The sequence below is a fragment of the Chlorocebus sabaeus genome, chromosome 20 (assembly GCF_047675955.1).
Source record: "Chlorocebus sabaeus isolate Y175 chromosome 20, mChlSab1.0.hap1, whole genome shotgun sequence".
Lineage (NCBI taxonomy): Eukaryota > Metazoa > Chordata > Mammalia > Primates > Cercopithecidae > Chlorocebus > Chlorocebus sabaeus.
In genome coordinates, this window is record NC_132923.1 from 52,170,357 (window position 1) to 52,190,373 (window position 20,017).

The following is a 20,017-nucleotide window of genomic DNA, read 5'->3' on the forward strand; positions in this document are numbered from 1 at the left end:
GTGGCCAAAGTGAGAGTTCTGAAAGGAGAATGGGGAACAGGGACCAGGTCATACCAGGGAGGGCTAGATGGGAAGTTACTAAATACAACGAGAGGCCATTGAAGGTTCTTAAATGGGAAGGGGAATCAGAATTTGATTTTCACTTTTGAAAGATGCCTCTAATGTAATGGGGGCAAAAATGAAGTCTTCAGACAGGTTGCAAGAAATTCATTCACACATACACGCAGACATACAGAAATAAATATTTCTATTTTTAAAAACAAAAATGGTGATATATAGTACTTATTTTGCAACTAGTTATTGGTGTACATTTTTAGAACTCTTTGAAATTATGCTCAAAATCAGTTTGCTGCATCTTAGAAAAATCAAACACATTTTGTTTTTTGACCTTTCCTTAACCACTCAAATGCAGTAACTTAGTAGGAAAACAGGTTTGGGATTTTAACATTTTGCTCCAGAATGTGTTCATCAGATTTGGCTCTTGAATGACTTTTGGATTGTCCCAGAAATCAGATTTATTCTTAAAAAATAATTCTTTTCTTTTCTTTTTTTTTTTTTTTTTTTACCTTGCAACTCCAGCTCAAAGGAAATAATTATTTTCAACAAATTACAGTAAATACTGATGTGATACTTTTTGAATATGTATACACTGGAATGTGTATACAGCCTGCTAAAGAGCTTACTTTGAAATGAAAAACATTTGAATTTATAAAAATTCAATTTTTATAAATTGAAAAAAAAAACCAAAAAAATAATTTACCAAATAATTATTGAGTACCAGCCACAAAGCATCAGGCACTGTTTCAGGCACTGGGGATACGTTAATGAAACAAGCAGAGAAAATTTCTTTTCCTGCTGAGTTTATATTCTAGTGGAGGGAGACAGACCAAATGAGCAATCAAAATAAGTAAATGATCTATTATGGTTTAAGATTGTTTAGGAACAAAGTCAGATAAATTTGGAAAGTTGGAAGGGAGTTCTAATTTTAAACAATGTTGTCAGGTTGGGTCTTACCAAGATGGCAACATTTGAGCAGACTCTAAAGGGAAGACGTAAGTAATACAGATGCTAAGGGGATGAATATTCAAACAGAGACCCTGAGGCAGGAATGTGCTTGGCAAAGCTGAGGAACAGTGAGGTGGCTAGTGGTTGGTTGAGTGCTTCGTTGAACGGTTGACAGATTGTATGACATGGAGTCAGAGAGGTAAGGTGGTGAAGATGAGGTTGTAAGGGCTTTGCAGTCATGGTTAGCACTTCAGCTTTAACACTGAGTTAGGGGAGCCAAAGAAGAGACGTGACAGGATCTCACGTTTTAAGGGAATTACTCTGCCCACTGTGATATAAACAGACTATAGAGGAGCAAGGGTAGAAGTTTTGATATGTTTTGGAAAACAACAACAGCAGCATTTCATAGTCACATCCTCTTAATTTTGCTAAAAAAAAGTGGAAAGCAGCCAAAGTAAGCATTTTTAAATAAAATTTTCAGATCTTATCTTTCCTTCTGATATAGTTCGGATATGTGTCCCTGCCCAAGTATTATGTTGAATTGTAATTCCCAGTATTGGAGGTAGGGCCTGGTGGGAGGTGACTGGATCATGGGGGTGGTTTCTTATGAATGGTTTAACATCATCCCTTTAGTGCTGTCCTCCACGAGAATAGTGACTCTTCATGAGATCTGGCTGCTTAAAAGTGTGTGGCATCTTGCTGTCTCTCTTTCTTGCTTCTACTTTTGCCATATGATGTGCCTGCTCCCACTTCATCTTCCGTCATGACTGAAGATTCTTGAGGCCTCCCGAGAAACAAATGCCAGTGTCATGCTCCCTGCACAGCCTGCAGAACTGTGAGCCAATTCAACTTCTTTCCTTCATAAACTACCCAGTCTCAGGTATTTCTTTATAGCAATGCAAGAATGGCCTAATACACTTACCACAGTAAAGTTCTATCAAGCCCAATTTCTTTTAGCCCTGGGCTAAAAATGTTCTTAGGCTTAAGCCTACAGTGGCTTAAGCAATAGGCCATTTACTGTCTTACATGATATGCAGTATAGAGATACACAGAGCCAAGGTAGACTAATGTAGTCACTCAGTAACATCTGGGCTTGGGGTTGCCTTTTCTGTACGGGCATACCTTAGAGGTACTGCAGGTTCGGTTCGAGACCACAGCAATGAAGCAAATATCACAATAAAGGGTGTCACACAATATTTGGCTTCCTAGTCCATATAAAAGTTATGTTTATACTATATTATTATATATTAGTATGTAATAGCATTAGGTCTTTAAAAACGATGTACATATTTTAATTGAAAAATACTTCATTGCTAAAAAATGCTAACAATCTAAAAAAATCTGAAGCCTTCAGCAAGTTATTATCTTTTTGCTGGTGGAGGGTTTTGCCTTGATGCTGACGGCTGCTGACTGATCAAGATGGTAGTTGCTGAGGGTTGGGGTGGCTGTGGCAACTTCTTAAAATAATGCAATGATGTTTGCCACATGGATTGATTCTTTCACAAAATATTTTTGTATCATGCAATGTTGTCTGATAGCATTTTACCCACAGTAGAGCTTCCTTCAAAATTGGAGTCAATCCTTTTAAACCCTGCTGCTTCTTGATCAGTTTAAGTTTATAGAATATTCTAAATCCTTTGTTGTCATTTGAACAACGTTCACAGCGTCTTCACCAGGAGTCGATTCCCTCTCAAGATACCACTTTCTTTGTTCATCCATAAGAAATAACTCCTCATCTGTTCAAGTTTTATCATGAGATTGAAGCAATTCGGTCACATCTTCAGGCTCCACTTCTAGTTCTAGTTTTCCTGCTATTTCTACCACCTCTCTGGTTATTTCTTCCATTGAAGTCTTGAACTCCTCAAAGTCATATATGATGGTTTTAATCAGCTTCTTCCAAACTCCTCTTAATGTTGATGTATTTTGACCTCCTTCAATGCCATGAATGTTCTTAATGGCATCTAGAATGGTGAATCCTTTCCAGGTTTTCAATTTACTTTGCCCAGTTCCATCAGAGGAATCAGTATCTATGGAAGCTACAGTCTTATGAAATGTATTTCTCAAATTAAGACTTGAAAGCCCAAATTACTCATTGATCCATGGGCTGCAGAATGGATCTTGTGTTAGCAGGCAAAGCTCTTGGGTAACCAGGTGCATTATCAACGAGCAGTGAGATTTTGAAAGTAATCTTTTTTTCTGAGCCATAGGTCTCAACAGTGGACTTAAAATATTCACTAACCATGCTGTGAACAGATGTGCTGTCAGCCAGTTTTTTGTTCCATTCACAGAACACAGGCAAAGTCAATTTAGATAGTTCTTAAGGGCCCTAGGATTTTTGGAATGGCAAATGAACATTACCTCCAACTTAAAGTCAGCAGCCGGGGCCGGGCACAGTGGTTTAGAGCACTTTGGGAGGCTGAGGTAGGTGGAGCATTTGAGCTCAGGAATTTGAGACCAGCTTGGGCAACATGGTAAAACCCTGTCTCTACAAAAAATACAGAAATTAGCTGGGCACGGTGGTGTGTGCCTGTAGTTCCAGCTACTCGGGAGGCTAAGGTGGGAGGATTGCTTGAGGATCACTCAAGGCTGCAGCAAGCCATGATCGCACCACTGCACTCTAGCCTAGGTGACACAGTGAGACCCTTTGTCAAAAAATTAAAAATAAAAATAAAAAGTCAGCAGTTGCATTAGCCCCTAACAAAAGAGTCAGTCAGCCTGTCCTTTGAAGCCAGGCATGGACTTCTCCTCCTTAGCTAGAAAAGTTCTATGTGGCATACTCTTCTAATAGAAGGCTTTCTTTTGGTCTACACTGAAAATCTGTTTAGTGTAGCCACCTTCATCAATTATTTGAGATCTTCTAGATAACTTGCTGTAGCTTCTACATCGGCACTTGCTGCTTCACTTTGCACTTTCATGTGACGGAGATGGCTTCTTTCCTGAAACCTCATGAACCAAACTCTGCTAGCCTCACTTTTTAAATGAAGCTTCCTCATTTCTCTCGGCCTTCACGAATTGAAGAATTAGGGCCTTGCTCTGGATAGGCTTTTGCTTAAAGAAATGCTGTGACTGGTTTGATCTTTTATCCAGACCACTTAAACTTTCTACCTATCAGCAATAAGGCAGTTTCACTTTCTTTTCATGCCTGTGTTCAAGGGAGAAGGACTTTTAATTTTCTTCAAGAACTTTTCCTGTGCATTTACAACTTGGCTAACTGGAACGATAGGTCTAGCTTTCTGCTTATCTCAGCTTTCAAGATGTCTTCCTCACTAAGCTCAACCATTTCTAGCCTTTGGTTTAAAGTAAGAGATATGTGACTCTTCCCTTCACTTGAATACTTAGAGGCCATTGTAGGGTTATTTATTGGCCTAATTTTAATATTGCTGTGTCTTAGGGAATAGGGAGGCCCAAGGAGAGAGAGAGAGAGATGATCAGCCAGTCAGTGGAGTAGTCAACACACACATGGAATTGGCTGTCTTATAAGGGTACAGTTTGTGGCACCCCAAAATAATACAATAGTGACATCATAGATCACCATAGCATATGTAACGGAAAAGTCTGAAATATTTCAAAAATTACCAAAATGTGAGAGACACCAAGTGAGCACACGCTCTTAGACAAAATGGTGCCACTAAACTTGCTCAATGCAGGGTTGAGCAACAAACCTTTAATTTATTAAAAAAAAAAAACACAGTACCTGTGAAGTGCAATAAATTGAAGTATAAAACAAGGTACGCAGGTATTTTTCTTGCTTTTCTCTCGTGGTTGCAGAATACGTTGCCACAGCTCCAAACATGTCTGGCTCACTGGAGGATGTCCAAGGCAAGAAGTAAGGAAAAAACTTGTCTTTAGGTTGTCAGGATAAAATCCTTCCCCTGAAGCTCCTCATCCTCCACTCCCCTTTATGGACTGAACAGAATTAGGTCATATTTTTAGCCCCTCAACCAGTTATTGGTTGACAAAGAGGGACAGAGTACCAAGAGGTTTAGACAAGTGGTTCTTAAAGGTCTGCTGAACCTTGGGGAGGCAAGTTTCCAAGAACCTTCCATGGAGTCTGCAAAGTCAAAACTATTTTTATTATAATACTAAGACATTATTTGCCTTTTTCACTCTCATTATGAGTGCACAGTCGAGTTTTCCAGAGGCTACCTGAAATAGCACAACAGATTGAATGCACAAACAGATATGAAAATCCAAATGCCTTCTATTAAGCAAGACATTAAAGATATGGGCAAAATTTTAAAGTGACACCATTCTTTTTACTAATTTTTTGAAAATATAGTTTTTTTAATGAAAATGTGCTATTTGACATTTTTATTTTTAAAAATAACTTTTTAAAAATTTGTTTTAATATCAATAGCTGTAGCCCACATAAACAAAAGTTCTTGGGGCCTCAATAATTTTACAAGTGGAAAGCGGTCTTGGGACCAAAAGATTGAGACCACTGGTTTATTCAGGTGGATCTTATTCCTCCCTGGGGTTGCTGAAGTCGGAGCTAAACTTCCCAGAGCTCAACTAAGCTTGGCTCAAACCTTTTAAAAATATAACTGTTAATGGTAAGGCCACCTGGGCTCAACAGCAGCTAGTCGGGCCTCTGATTGCTTAGGCCAAAGGAAAAGAGGAGGATTTCGTTGGGCCCTGAAGTTGTCACCGTGGCGTGCTGCTTCTGCTTTTTCTGGCCTTGATCTTTCATCCAGGATTGGGGATACGTGCATGCAAACTGGCAGGCGGACATTCCTCCCGCTCTTGTTTTTCAGTGTTAGTATCTTCTTCACTCATACTGTTTTGGTTTCAAAGTGCTCTCAGGAGCCTCCTTAAAATACCAAACCTGTTTTTCGCCTTTTGAATAAATCCCTTGACTTCACCAAAACTAAACAAAACAAAAATCAAAGTACATCTTTGTGTGTAACCCATATGCCTGTGATTTCTCCATCTGATCTCCTTCCTTTCTCTGGCCTCTTTTCTTCCCCAGTGAATGTTAGGCTGCCATGAAACCAGGGAGGAGACGGCCTGACCCTGACCACGGGTGCAGCAGGCATACATTTTCATTGCACATATTTTGTAGAGTGGGTGTAAGACATTTTTGCATAAACTAAGAGTTCACGAATGCCATTTCTTAGTCTTTCCTTTGCCCGCGGTCTTCTGCCCGGATCCATTTCTTTGCCCTAATTTTACAAGTAACTTTCTCCCGGCTGGATTGTTTGCATCTACGACTCCCAACGCTTGAACCTCCCGTCCCTTGGGCCTGACCTAATTCTAGGTGCCGGCTGTTTATTTCTCCACTTTGGCAAACGCACGTGGCTCTTCTGGAAGCTTCACTTTTGCTGCTAGGCTGGGTGTTGGGGTTCAGTGGGGGCTCGGAAAACGTGCTCTAAAGTAGCCACGACCCCTGTCCCCGCAGAGCCCCGGCCCCGGACGCTGCAGAAGTCAGGAGGGGGCGGGGAGTAGGGAACGGCCGGGTGAATCACAGGGCGTAACAGGTGCCGCAGCCGCAGCTGCGCCCGCAGCGCGCGCGGACTCCAGGGATAAGGTCTTCTTTTTCTCCGGGTTTTTTTGGAGGTGAGGAGGAGACTCCCGAGGCCCCCACCCGACCAATGCAGGCCGCGGTTGTTCATCGCCTAGCAACTGGCGGAGCCAATGGTAGGCGGCGGGGCCTGCGGCGCCGGCGCGCGGGGGCGGGGTGGGAACCTCGGGAACCTGCGGAGGCCGGGAGGCGGCTGCAAGGGGCGGGGAAGGCGGGAGCCCGCGGCAGAGGAGGGGCCGCCGGCTGGAGGCGCTGCTGGCCCTCGGGGCTGCGGGAGCCGGGCTAGGACGCCGAGCGGTGACTCCCCGCCGCTCCCGGGGGCCGTGACGGTGAGCGGCCGTGCCTCGCGGCGGGGATTGTGACGCGCCCCGCCAGGGAGGGGCGGGCAGGGGTGGGCGCCGGCCAGGGGCGGGCGCCCGAGGTGAGAGCCTGCACCTGGCTCAGAGCCCTGCTGCTGGGCGCGAGGCTCCGCGCGGCTGTTGGGGCCGTTGCAGGGTGCGGGCGAGCGTCGACCCGGGCCGCGCCTGGAGGAGGTGGTGGGAGGTAGGTGCTGGACCCGGGACCGCTCTCGCTGGCGTTCGCGGAGCTGCGCCCGCGGAGTGCTCTAGACCCGGGGAGCCCCAAACCCTGCCTGGGATGGAGCGAGGGTGGCGCCCGGCGTGGGGGGACGAGCAGCGCGGAGACGTCGGGGAGGAGGGGATGGCCGATTTGGGGCTGCAGAGTCTCAGCAGCGGCCGTGGAGCATGCGGGGTTTGGCGATTTGCTAGTGCAGCCGCAAGAGGCAGTCTTCAAAACCAGTTGTTGGGTGGCCGGTGGCCGCTGCAGTGGAGGAGAGCCTCGATAGTGGTCCAGTAAAAAGTCGAGGGAAAGAATTTACATCATCCAAGAGGCAGGCATGTGTGAAAATACTTTGGTTTAGAATTTTATCATGAAGATACTTTGGTTCAGAATTTTGTAGTTAACGACAGTAAACTGAATTGTGAGCTCCCTGCACATTTTTTGAGCCTGTGTTATATGTTAATTGCCCAGTTAGGCAAATCGCTTGGGCCCAGGACATAGAATGTACTAAATAATTTGCTGTCTGCACGTATAATAAGGGAATCTTTAGATTATTTCCCAGTTTCAGGACCTATCGTTGTAAATGCCAAACTGCCATTTCTAGCAACGCTGATAAAGTTCTTGAATCTGAGAGAATTGAGATTTCTCTTTTCTGGACGCTGTAATAGGTTGATGATTAGAAAAGAGGGTGATTTAGAAGTGTAAGAGTGGAGGCTTCTTGAACTTCCTGGGCTCCCTAACAATTCAGATTAGAGTCAAGGTGTTGAGTTGGCTGTGGGTGATGGATGTCATGGAGCCTTTCATGGTTCATGGGGGTTTGGCTTACTGTGGGATAGAAGAAAATTCTGGTACTCCTACAGTTTGATCCAGAACTAGAAAGGTTGGTATGAGTTCACTCATTTAGGAGACTGAATAAAATTTGTAAAGAATTAGAAATTTGGAGAGAAAAATGCCTTTAAAGTTTGCGTCAGGCTATCTTGAAATTTAGAGGTTAGAGGTAGATTTATGAATTTGGATCCAGTCGGCAAAACTTGATCCATCAAATCTCTTTTCCTAAAACTATCAACCTACAGGCCTAGGAAGCTTAGGTTATTCATTCACACTAAACAAGTAAGGAAAGCTAATAGCTAATTTAACACTGTTTTGCCTGCTGTCAATGAAAGTTTCTCAAACAAAACGGTTCTTTGAGAAGAGGGTTAGGAACTGACAGTTAAAACGAAAGCTCTTTTAGTGACTGGCTAAGCCTCTTAGACCAAGTCATTTTGTACCTTTCCTTCCCTTCTCGTTCCCCAGCTGTACAGGGAAGATAATAAAGCTCATGGATTACGTAACGTGGGTGAGACAGCTTGAAGATAACTGTGAAGACTTAGTTATTCTAGGATGAAATGTGGAGATCTCCTCATAACACATTGTGCCTTGTGACAAGACTTGTTAAAGCACATTATGTTCTAAACATAATGAGGAAGATATATGAGAAAACTAAATGTTATGCTGAAATTGTTTGCTAAAGACCTCAAGTCTGGCACAATGTCCGATTATATACTTGGGATCTCCTAGTACTTGACAGTCTGCTCTTTGGCCAAAGCAGGCCGTGACACCGGTTTCATAAAGTAGTCGTTTGAGTGCCTTCTGTGTAATATGCACCTAGAGGAATTAGGTTCATGAAAAGACACCGCCCCAAAATTGTATGATTTTAATTCGTTCCACATGCCTAAGTTGGATCGATTTCAAAGATTTTAAAGTTTTTTTTTCCCATGTCTTTTACAATAGCTGTGAACATGCCTTATTGGTTTCCCCATTTGCTCATGACACAAAGAGGTTTTGATACAATGTGGGTTTGTTTTGTGGTTTTGGTAATGGCGATATGGTTAGCTAGTAGTGAAGGTACAAGTTATCTTGAATTCATGAGTTTATGGGATGAGATGGAATAGAGAGACGCACCATTCATTATTAGTAATGAAAAACATCCTAGAATCGTGCCTTTTGATTGTGGGCCAATGTTATATGTAGAACCAACAGATTTACTAAATTACGCTTTAATAATTCTTTCAATAAACATTCATTAAACGCTTAGTAAGTGGCTACTTGCCTGACCTGAGGTTAAAAAGATGAGTGTTGCCTTGAGGAATTTGTATTTTGGAAATTATCAGCATAGTGAAGGAGAGAGCAAAAAAACCTTACACAAAGCAAATATAGGAAGGCTTTCGAAAAGAATGAGAATTTCAGCTGTGTCTGGCAGCGGAAGTGGAGTTCATCAAGCAGCTGGTGCATTCTGCGGCAGTGTACAGTTGAGGAGTTACAGGTGGCTTGGTAGAGTTGGACCAGGGTGGGGTTGCCATATTAATAAGGCTGTAGAATGGTGCTGTGAACATTGACCAGTAGGTTACAGGGAACCTTCAGAAGGTTTTATGAAGGGGAATTATATTTGATTTTTACTTTAGAAGGATATTTCCACCAAAACCAGCATTTTGAGTGATCCAAAATGTATTGAGCATAATCCAAATAATATCTGAAAGACGGGAGTCTCACACAGCAATTAGACTTGAGGTATATTTTGCTGAAACCCTCAGAAACTGTAGAAAAGCAGAAATAATTATACAACAGACCTTTCTTGAGTATCTTCTACTTTTAAGACTGGAAGAATAGGGATACAAATTAAATAAGATACTTCCCCATTTTCAAGCAACCTGCATTCAGTAGGAGAAATAACACAATTATGCAGTACAGAATCTGGGTGTCAGACATAAAAATGTCAGATTCTAGCAATGTAGGATTCTGAGATGAGAGAAGAAATAGTCTTTCAAAGTAGCAAAAATAAGTTTTTAAATAGAAATTAAACTACAAGCAGTTAAACATTCAGAGCAATCGTAACTACAGTTCTCGTCTTTTAACTCTTGCTTCGCACATACCCTTTTCTCATATTCTCTTGAGTCACATTTGATCTACCATACTACTAGCTATGTGATCTTGTGTTTGATCTACCATACTACTAGCTATGTGATCTTGTGTTTGATCTACCATACTACTAGCTATGTGATCTTGTGCCCTGGTTGTCGCATTTGTGAAGGATGATAACAATACCTACTTCAGAGGGGTATGATTAGAAAAATAGGTTAGTATCCAGGACAATGCCTGGACAAATAGCTCATACTTATTGAGCACTTAATATTTCTACTTGATATAAAAATGCTGTAATTGAATAAGAACTGACTTTAAAGGCAGGATTTTTTTTGTCATGTTAAATCTATCCATGAGCATCTAATAAAGCCTGTGCATTCACAGAAACTAACATTCATTTAAACTCAGATTCTTGAACAAGTGATTTTCCTTTTATTTGGTGATCATCTTTCTGAAGTCTGATTTTCATTTTTAGCCCTCAGCTTTGTCATTAAGTCACTAATCACCAAATCCAACACGTTTTTTAAATTCAAAACCTGCCCATTCTATGGCATTTGCTGCTGTGTATCACCCTTCCTCTTTAAATCTCTTCTCCCTTGGCTTTCCTGAAGTCCGTTCCCCCATCTCTTTGTATCTCTTGCGTCCAGGTCTCCTTCACTTACTCATGTTGATGTTCTTCGGAGTTCGTTCTTCTGCCCCTTTTTTCTTTATGAATTTCATCTATCTAAACGTGCTCTGATGTCTTGTGAGTTCCAGGCCTAGAGTTTAGCCCCGTGTGAATGTCTCATGAGGGCATCTCCAAACCCAGTAAGCTGCACAAAGCTCATTATCTCCACACATTTGCCCAAACCCAGTTTTACTAACCTTACTCCTCTGTTCCCTTTATCTAAATGACACTGTTATCTGTCAGGAGTCAAAGACAGGTTTTTTACATGGGAGAGTAAATGCCTCCCTTTTGTATACTTGTCACCATGTCCTGTCAGTCCAACTTCTGAGTTATTTCTTACCTGTTCTTCGCTATCCTCAGTCACTGACTGAGTCAGCCATCTGGTTCCTGACCATTAATTGCCCAGTTTACTATAATATCTGTCTCAAAGATTTTTTTTTCAGATTATAAAATAATTGTATGCTTTTTGTAAAAAAAAAAAAAGATAAAAAGCAAAAAAGTATTTAAATTATGTATAGTTCTTGGCATACAGTGAGCACTGAGAATATATTTTTGTGCCACGGTGCTAAAAAATATAACTTATTTTGCAGGCATTAAGTTTGGAGGAGATTTGTAGAGAAATATTGTTCTAAAAGAATTGTAGGACTAAATACGATTTTAAAATTGTATATAGAGCCTAAATAGTGTCCAGTAGATACTTAAAATTCAAGATGGGTTCCAGCCACTGCATATACTTTTCATTTGCCTGTTAATTGTAGTCTGGTTGTGGTTTCCTGTCTGAAAGATGTCTCCTTCGATTTGATTCTCTCTTCTATAGCCAAATTTTAGGAATATCTCCCTGCATAGGATCTAGACTATAAAAGCAAACCATCATCATAGAAATAATCTGTAAGTACAACCCCTCATTAGCCATGTTGTTTTGTAATGAGGCGATAGGCTCAGAGAATTGATATCATTTGCTCAGCGTATTTGTTGAGTGTCAGGAGGAAACCAGGCCTGTGAGGCTTTGGAATCATAAATAGCTAGTTTTTAGTCTTTCCAGGTTGAATAGCTGGATTCTATTTCTGTCTTCCAGGTTTGTAACTGTAAGTTACCTAATCTGTTGCCTCAGTTTCTTCCATCAATAAACCAGTGCTATCTTTACTTCTTCCTTGGGCTAGTGTGAGGGTTAAGTGGTGCAGCTGATGGAGCCCCATCTGGCACGCATTAGGTGCTCTTGAATTCATCATTAGCTTCTCTCCTACCAGTTTCACATAATTAGCTAGTACAGGAGTTACTAACTTGCCATCCGTGGATCCTTTGCGAATGGATGGCTTCATAGATCCTCTGAAACTCGAGCCCAAATTGCCTGTTCTTGTACTTTTAAAGGAAGAGGGTCATTGGCTTTGGGTTTTGGGGCCCAAAACATTTTAACCCCTGAGTTGACAGTAAGGCCAAGGACCCAGGGCTCTTGGTGCCTCCACAGTCAAACTGGGTAGAATTTAGAATTGTTTGAAATATTTGAGGAACATTATATATATGTATTTAAAGCATTTTAAAGGACTTCAGGTGTAAAGAATTAGTTTATATTCCTTGGCTCATGACATATTTGTTTAACTGGTGCATTTATAGTTTTAATAGTACAATAAGCACCACCTAACCCTCTGCATAACCCTATGGGCCCTTCCATTTCTTTTTCCTCTTTCCCTCACCTGAGGCAACTATTTACTGAATCCTATAGCCATCATTCCCTTGGTGTCTTTTAAATTATAGTTTTATTGCATCACGTAATTTAAAACTGTATATGTTACATGCCCTATCTTCTGAACATTTTTATTATGTGTCACTGAATTTTCTGATTACTGCATAATATTCCATTTTGTGAATATGGCATAATTTATCCATTCTCCTGTTGGTGGTATATGGGTTGTTTCCAGGGTGATACTCTTGTGCTGCTCACTATTGTGGAGAATGCTGCTGTTTATGTGCACACCTCCTGGCATACATAGGCAAGAATTTCTCTTGGGTTTCACTAGGAGTGGACTTGCTGGGTTGTAGAGTATGTTAATAGGATAAATGAATGTTCAGCTGATGAACTATTTGTTTTTCAGAGTTTCCCCCATCTTCCAAGGTTTAATAAGCTGCTTAGCCAGGCATTCCCTAGGCCTGTTATTCTCAACCTCCATTTAGTGCTTTAGAACACTTTTATATCATTCTTGGAACCCATTTTGTGGGACCCATAGATAAGAATTCCTTTTTGATTTTCTCTAATTGAAAGTGCATATAAATAGAATGCTAATTTATATTGAACAACATTCTATAGAACACAGCAGTGATTCTCAAACTTTGTGTCAGAATTACGTGGAGGTCCTGCTAAAACACTGACTTTTCAGTCCTTCCACTAAAGCTTCTGAACTGTAGGTCTGGAACAGAACTTGATAATTTGCATTTTTAACAAGTTCCCAGGTGATATTGATGCTGCTGGTCCCAGGGCCATACATTGAGAACTATAACCAATGATTGAATTTGGGCTAAATCATTGAAAAAAATGATGAGTAGATTTATTAATTATGTTTGGTTTCTTTGTTATTTCCAATGCCTTTAGTAGATGTTATTACCATTTCATTATTTGAGGAATGAAATACCAAAAATAGTAATTTAAAAATTTGATTTGGACTTCTTAGCTGACTTTTAACCTTAAAAGTTGATAGACTTCTGAAAAGTGACTCTCTTTTTCTTTTTTCTTAATAATCTTCTAAGAATATGATTGCTGCTATTGCTGTGTGTACATTGGAAGAATTTGAAACTGATACACAGTTTCTAAATTGCCATGCTCTTGATTCATACCCTGAATCACCTTGCTCCTTCTCTGAGCTGTTACCAATCAAGATTAGATTGTAAGCCCTTCTAAACTGCAGCATGGCCAAAGTGTTGACTTGTCTATCATACTAAGACAGCAGCAAACCTTACACTAATACATCCTTGGACTTGGACATTTGTTCGGCAATCTCGACTGGGCTCCAACCTTGAATGAGTGATGATGCCTAATACTGAAATGGAGTACAAAGAATATGCTGAGAAGCTTGCCAACCAAGAACTCAGTTGAGGTGGTGGGAGAGAAATTGTATTCCTGTTAGATCTGTGCTGTACTCGAGTTCATATTAAGTGTTCTAGAAGCACAAAGAGAAGGGATGGCAGTGCAGGGAAAGCCTGGCAATATATTTGCTAGATTTTTCAAAAATTTTTTTGAATTGTTACGTACAGAATTTAATATTTTGTCTGCTTTTGTATAGTTCCCATTCTAGTTATTCAGTTGGCATAATTATTTGATTGTAATTTAGTTTCAGGTGAGGTGGTCAAGAAGAGAATACTTGTTCAGTTTGAAAAAGCAGCTTGAGGGGAGGAAGAGCATTGGACAAATACCTAATGCATTTGGGGCTTAAAACCTAGATGACGGGTTGATAGATGCAGCAAACCACCATGGCACATGTATACTTATGTAATAAACCTGCACGTTCTGCACATGTATCCCAGAACTTAAGAAAAAGCAGCTTGAATAGTGTATACTCCCCCCTCTCCTGTACGAAAGATAGTAGGGTGTAATGTGAAATGTGCTAGACTACCAGGGTTTGAATTTTGGCTTTGTCATGTTCTAGCTCTGTGTCCTAGGTCAAGAAAACTCCAGGCTTCAGTTTCCTTATCTGTAATGGGGGAAAGTATTTGGATCATTGTAAGATTGAGCAAGTTTGTACACATAAAATGCTTAAAAGTGTTCCAAGTAAGTGCCGCATGCTTAATAAATTATTGTTATTAAAATTAGGTAGAATCTCATTTGCTAAACATTGGGTTGTAAAGACAATGTGTGCACAGTTATAAAAATGTGAAGAAAAGGCAGGAAGTGATGGCTCACGCCTAATCCTAGCACTTTGGAGGCTGAGGTGGGCGGATCATGAGGTCAGGAGTTTAAGACCAGTCTGGCCAACATGGTGAAATCCCGTCTCTACTAAAAATACAAAAATTAGCAGGTACGGTGGCATGTGCCTGTAGTCCCAGCTACTCGGGAGGTCGAGGCAGGAGAATAGCTTGAACCAGGAGGCAGAGGTTGCAGTGAGCCAGATCACACCACTGCACTCCAGCCTGGGTGACAGCGAGACTCCGTCTCAAAAAAAAAAAAAAAAAAGTGAAGAAAAAGTAATTTTAATATACATAGCTGTACTCAATTCCATATTGGGTCCCATGAGAAATGTAAAAATCAAAAGATAATAGAACTGGAAATTCTTTAAACGTCATCTAGTTTGACTTCATAATTTTACAGATGTGGAAACTGAAACTCAAAGAAATGATGACCGGTTCAAGGTTGCTCAGTACGTAATAGAAATGTTGCTGAGAACCGTGGCCTCTGATGCTGCTCAGTCCAGTGCTCTCTCAGTACCCTGTGCAGCTTCCCTGAAGTGACAGCACCCTGGAAAACGAACGGTTTAATTGGCAGCCAACTCCAAAACAGATGAAAACATTAGCAATAAAAAGTCAGTGTGTAATGGAATATCAGATAGTATACATAGATTAAGTCCCTACTGTGTTTAACTTTGTGAGCTGCTCTCTTGAAGTGGAAATGCACCTTCTTAGTTACATTCATCGAAGGTTGAAAGATTAAGAGCATTTGTTTTTGAAGAGAGTGTTAATAGTTAAAATTTCCCTCTTTCCTCCTACCAAGGTTGGATTGTTCATTAAGCCAGGGGGAGAGTCCATGTTTGCCAGGTCTGCCGGTACTCCAAGGGCTTTGCCCTTGACGATAGTTGGGGGAAGTCTGGTCTCTGCATTTCTGTTTCCTGTCTTCCCGATGGGCCGGGGTCCTACAGACATTCCCACTGAAGTAAAGACTGCATTACCCTTGCTCATGGGTATGTGTGCATATGTAGAACAGGTGCTAGAAGTGTACTTGATTGGTGAGATTTGTCTTAGTTGAGATTTCCACTCAAGGGCAGGGATTGAGCTAAGAGTGCTTTCACACATTATCTCATTTAATTGTGCTTGAATACTCTGCCGCTAAAAATTTTACAGAATAATACATGCTCCTGAGACATTCAAGCTATATAAAGATATGCTGTGGAAGAGGTGAAAGCCCTGGCCTTCCACCCCTCCCTGTACCCAATCATTCCATCCCCAGGAATGTCATTTGTAACAGTTTGTAACTTTTCCAGAACTTTCCCCTGAATATATATAGGTAGTTTGATTTAACAAAAAATGGTGATCATACTGTTCTAATTAACCTGTAACTTCTTTTTTTGTGCTATACATGCAGATTTGCTTTAATCTTTAATAATCCCAGAATAGACTGGCTGTACCATATGTGTTGGTTTTTAACGGTTTGTCCATGATGGCTATTAAGATTGTCTCTAGTTTTTGCCATTTCAAATAATACTACAATTCAACAATGTCCTCAATATATATTATGCTTGCTCTCTTATATGCCTAGAAGTATAATTGATTAGTGGGAAGATTTACACATTTCAAATATTTGTTAATTGTTGGAATTGCCCTGTAAAACAACAAACTACTGATCTCTGGTAAAGAGCTATTTCCCTTACATAATTGATTATCTTAAAAAACTCTAGGACATTTGTATAATTTTCTAACCAGTTTTTGCCTAACAGGGCTGCTTGCTGTTTTATTTTATGAATTTTTTTATCACTCATGCCATTCTACCATTAGTTTTGGCGTTTGAGAATGGTGCCGTTTATCCCCGTTTTCCTCTGCTTATCATCATCATAATTGCCTTTTAAAAACTTAGATTTTTTTCTTTGTATGAAAAACACATTCATTTATAGAAAATTTGGAAGACAGACAGTAAAGTTACATTTTTGTGCATGAAAGTGCATAAAGAAAGGAATGAAAGTCCTGCCCTTGCCTTTTCCCTATTTTTTAAGTTGGTTTTTCCTTGCAATTTTTTCTGTCCTTATAAAAACTTTAGTGTTTATAGAGCAGAATTTATACCTGTACATATCTACTGATACTTGTTTTGTTTTGTTTTTTTCTAAGGACTAAATAAGCTCATGTTAGATATGGTTTTGTAACATTTTTACATTACTTAACAAAATATGGAAGCCTTTCCAAGAGTAAAATAGCTAATAATAGCTAGCATTTATTGAGCACTTACTGTGTACTCACGACCTTTTTTTAAGCCCTCTACATACATAAGCTTATTTAATAAAATAATGAAAGAAACTTGATAAATATACTATGTAACCACATAATTTTTTGAGGTAAACTGCTTTTACTCTCCTTTTGCAGATGAGGAAAGTGAGGCCCAGAGAAGATTTATGTTCAGGACCACTTAGTCTGTAAGTGTAGAAGCCGGGGTTTGGAACCAGATGGTCTGACTTCGGATTTTAACTCTTTTACTGTACTGTTTCTCATACTACAGCAATGATCAGTTCAAAGATATATAAGGAATTTAAAGAACAGCATGTAGCTGCTCCCTGCTTTCTAAGCTGAGGATAGCTGTCTAATGGCAGATTTTGGCCAGGAGCTTCATTGAGATTATATCCCTCAACCCAGAGATACACATGAATTATTGTACCATAATTTGTGTGTTCACACTATTTTATGCAGTCTGAGCCCAATTGGGAGATAGATTGAGTTCTGTCTTTACTGGTTCTTAAAGGAGTGGTGGTAGGAGATGCTGCTTCTTGAGCCCCTCACCCACTGAAGCAACAATGTGTGATGGTTAAGAGAATGGGCTCTGCAGTCCAATGTGGGGTTGGGGGTTGGCATCCTGCCTCTGCCACTTGCTAGCTCTGTGATCTTGGGCAAATTAACCTCTCTGCCACAATTTCCTTATCTGTAAAAGGGAAAAAATAACAAAGTTGTTGTGAGGATTGACTTAATTATATGCGTAAAGCATTTAGAATAGCTCCTGGCACATGTGTTATTAAACCAGTATCCTATGTCCTAGTTATAGTGTACTTAGTTTTCCACCTCTTACTCCATTAAATACCCACAACCTTAACAAGTAGATTATCATCACCCCGTTTTACAGGTGAGGAAACCATCTTGGAGAGAGAGTCTTGGAAATAAATGTTTTCGTCAAGATATGACCCAGTCTGTTGACCCAGGCCTCTGAGGCTTGCATTGTTTGCACTGTACTTTGCAACTATAAATCCTCTATTGGCCACAAAACATCAGGAAGGCACGTTATTAATATCAATTTTTGAGTTCGTACCATTCATGTATATTTAGATTTTTGAGGAAGAGTGTTTTTCTATGGAAAATATCTATGAAATTACACCACTCAGAAGAAATAATTTAGATTTTAAATTCATAAAGAGTAGATTTTCTGAGAGGTTGGACTTACTGTTTCTGTACTGATGTGCGCATCTGAACAATTTTAAGGTGCAGAGATATTTCTAATGGAATTCAAAGCTACAGTCTCCTTTATAACAAAATCATAGTTGCAAGTGATATTACAGTTTTAAATAATTGTAATATGTCTAGTTTTTAAGAGTCAATACTGATAACTTAAATTCTTAAATTTTAGGACTGAATTTGTAAGATAGGACTAATGTTGCAAGACTTAGTTTTATCTTCTTAACCTAACAGTCTGGTAACTCTAACATTGTGAGATTTTAGCAAAGACTTTAGTTAGCTCTATTTGTGAAAAATTCTGTGCAATACTTAGAAGCCCAGATGGTGTTAAGTTACCATGTCCCTGTGTAATGGAAAGCTATTATTTTCTGTCAACTGCAATTGTTTTAGCATTCTGAGTAGGTAGGCATTTGCACCTTCTCAAGTTTGAATTTCAAGTGAGTTTGAAAAGAACACTTAAAGTAGTGTACTTTGTGAGGGAAATCTTGTAATGAGGATACCCTGTTTCTGCGGAGCTCTCTTTCAGTTTGTGGCTGCAGAGATTTGGTGGTGAAGAGGAAAAGACAAATGGGAATTGAGAGTAATTCTTTTCTCTAAAGTATTGACTCTTCTTTTGCTACTTTTCCATTGCTCTGTTCCTTTGTCCACTTCTGCCTGCCAGAATGAACATGTTAATTTGTTACCAGTTTTTGAATATTCATTGATTATGCCATCCTTTAAGTTTAGTGGGAGGGGATACAGAAATGTAAAATGTGTGGTACTGGAGAGTGTGGCTGGGAAAGATGAAACAAACCAAGTATGTGGGGGGCTTAGAGATTGAACTTGGTGGGCTGGAGTAGTTGGAGAAGGTTATGTGATGGGGATGGTGGTTGTGCACTGTTTTGTAAAAGCATTAGTTTTGAGATAGGTGCGAGAAGAAAGCACAGGTGGAGGCACAGAGGCTGAGTGAGTGTGCCGTATGTGGGACTCAGTTCATATTGTGAACATTTACCGAGCACCTGCTGTGTTTCAGGTACTGTTGGCTACAAAGACGCATACGTTCCCTGCCCTCTAGAAGTTCATAAACTAGTGGGGAAAGCATCTAACCGTAATAGTATGGAATGATTAATTGTAATACTGGTTGATATCATTGTTAAAAACCTGATCAGCGGCATTGGCATCATTTTTAGTTATGTTTCAGTAAATTATGGTGTAAGTTTTAGAAGGGACTCAGGAATTTCTCAATAAATTTATGTATATTTAACATATATACTTAAAAACTTGTATGAGTTATCTATTGCTTCATAACAAATTACTCTGAAATTTAGCAGCTTAAACAGCCAGCTTACAACAGATGAGTCAGGAATCTGAGCACAGCTTAGCTGGGTGCTCTGGGTCAGGGTGTCTCACTAGGCCGTCAAGGTGTTGGACAGGGCTGCAATGATCGCAAGGTTTGACTGAGGTAAAATCTAGTTCTAAACTCACCTGTATGGCTCTTGGCAGGCCTCAGGTCCTGTCGACCTCAGACATCAGTTCCTTGCCACACGGACCTCTCATAGAGTTGCTTACAACGTGATGGCTTGTTTTCCCCAGGAAGAGGTATTTAAGAGGGCAAGGAATAAAAAACCTCAGATGGAAGCCACAGCCTTTTTATAACCTAATTTTGGAAGTGAAATCCCTTCACTTCTGCTATATTCTATTTGTTGGAAGCTAGTTAGTAAATCTAGCCCATACTCAAGGAACAGAATAACCCAAGGGCGTGTCCATCAGGAGGCAGAAATAACCAAGAGCCATCTTTGAGACTGCTTACCCAAAGTTCTACGAGGTATTGTTGTGTATTGAGAACCTCTTCATCTTTGGGTTAGAAGGAAAAAGATAGCTAGCCAAGGAACTTTTCTGATGGAAAAAAAACAGGTGTGATTAACCAGAACTACAAGATGTTTTTGCTAAAGGTCTGTAAAGTTAGTTTCAATGTTATGTTAATATTTACTCTACGATAGAGAAGTATAAACAAGAACAAAGCTATTGTTTTGTGGCCAAGCAGA

General features: G+C 40.2%; 1 protein-coding gene across 4 annotated transcripts in view; it reads left to right on the forward strand.

The window, feature by feature from the left end:
- The first annotated feature begins 6,720 nt into the window (after nt 1–6,720).
- SSX2IP (SSX family member 2 interacting protein) overlaps nt 6,721–20,017 on the forward strand; it is a 47,921-nt gene continuing 34,624 nt past the window's right edge. For 3 of the 4 annotated variants that reach the window (XM_007978119.3, XM_007978125.3, XM_007978122.3), the window contains exon 1: nt 6,721–6,855. The gene's annotated coding sequence lies outside the window, so the exon portion shown is untranslated. Of the gene's footprint in view, nt 6,856–6,887; nt 7,070–20,017 lie in introns of those variants that run through there. The other variant, XM_007978120.3, reaches the window with a different exon arrangement.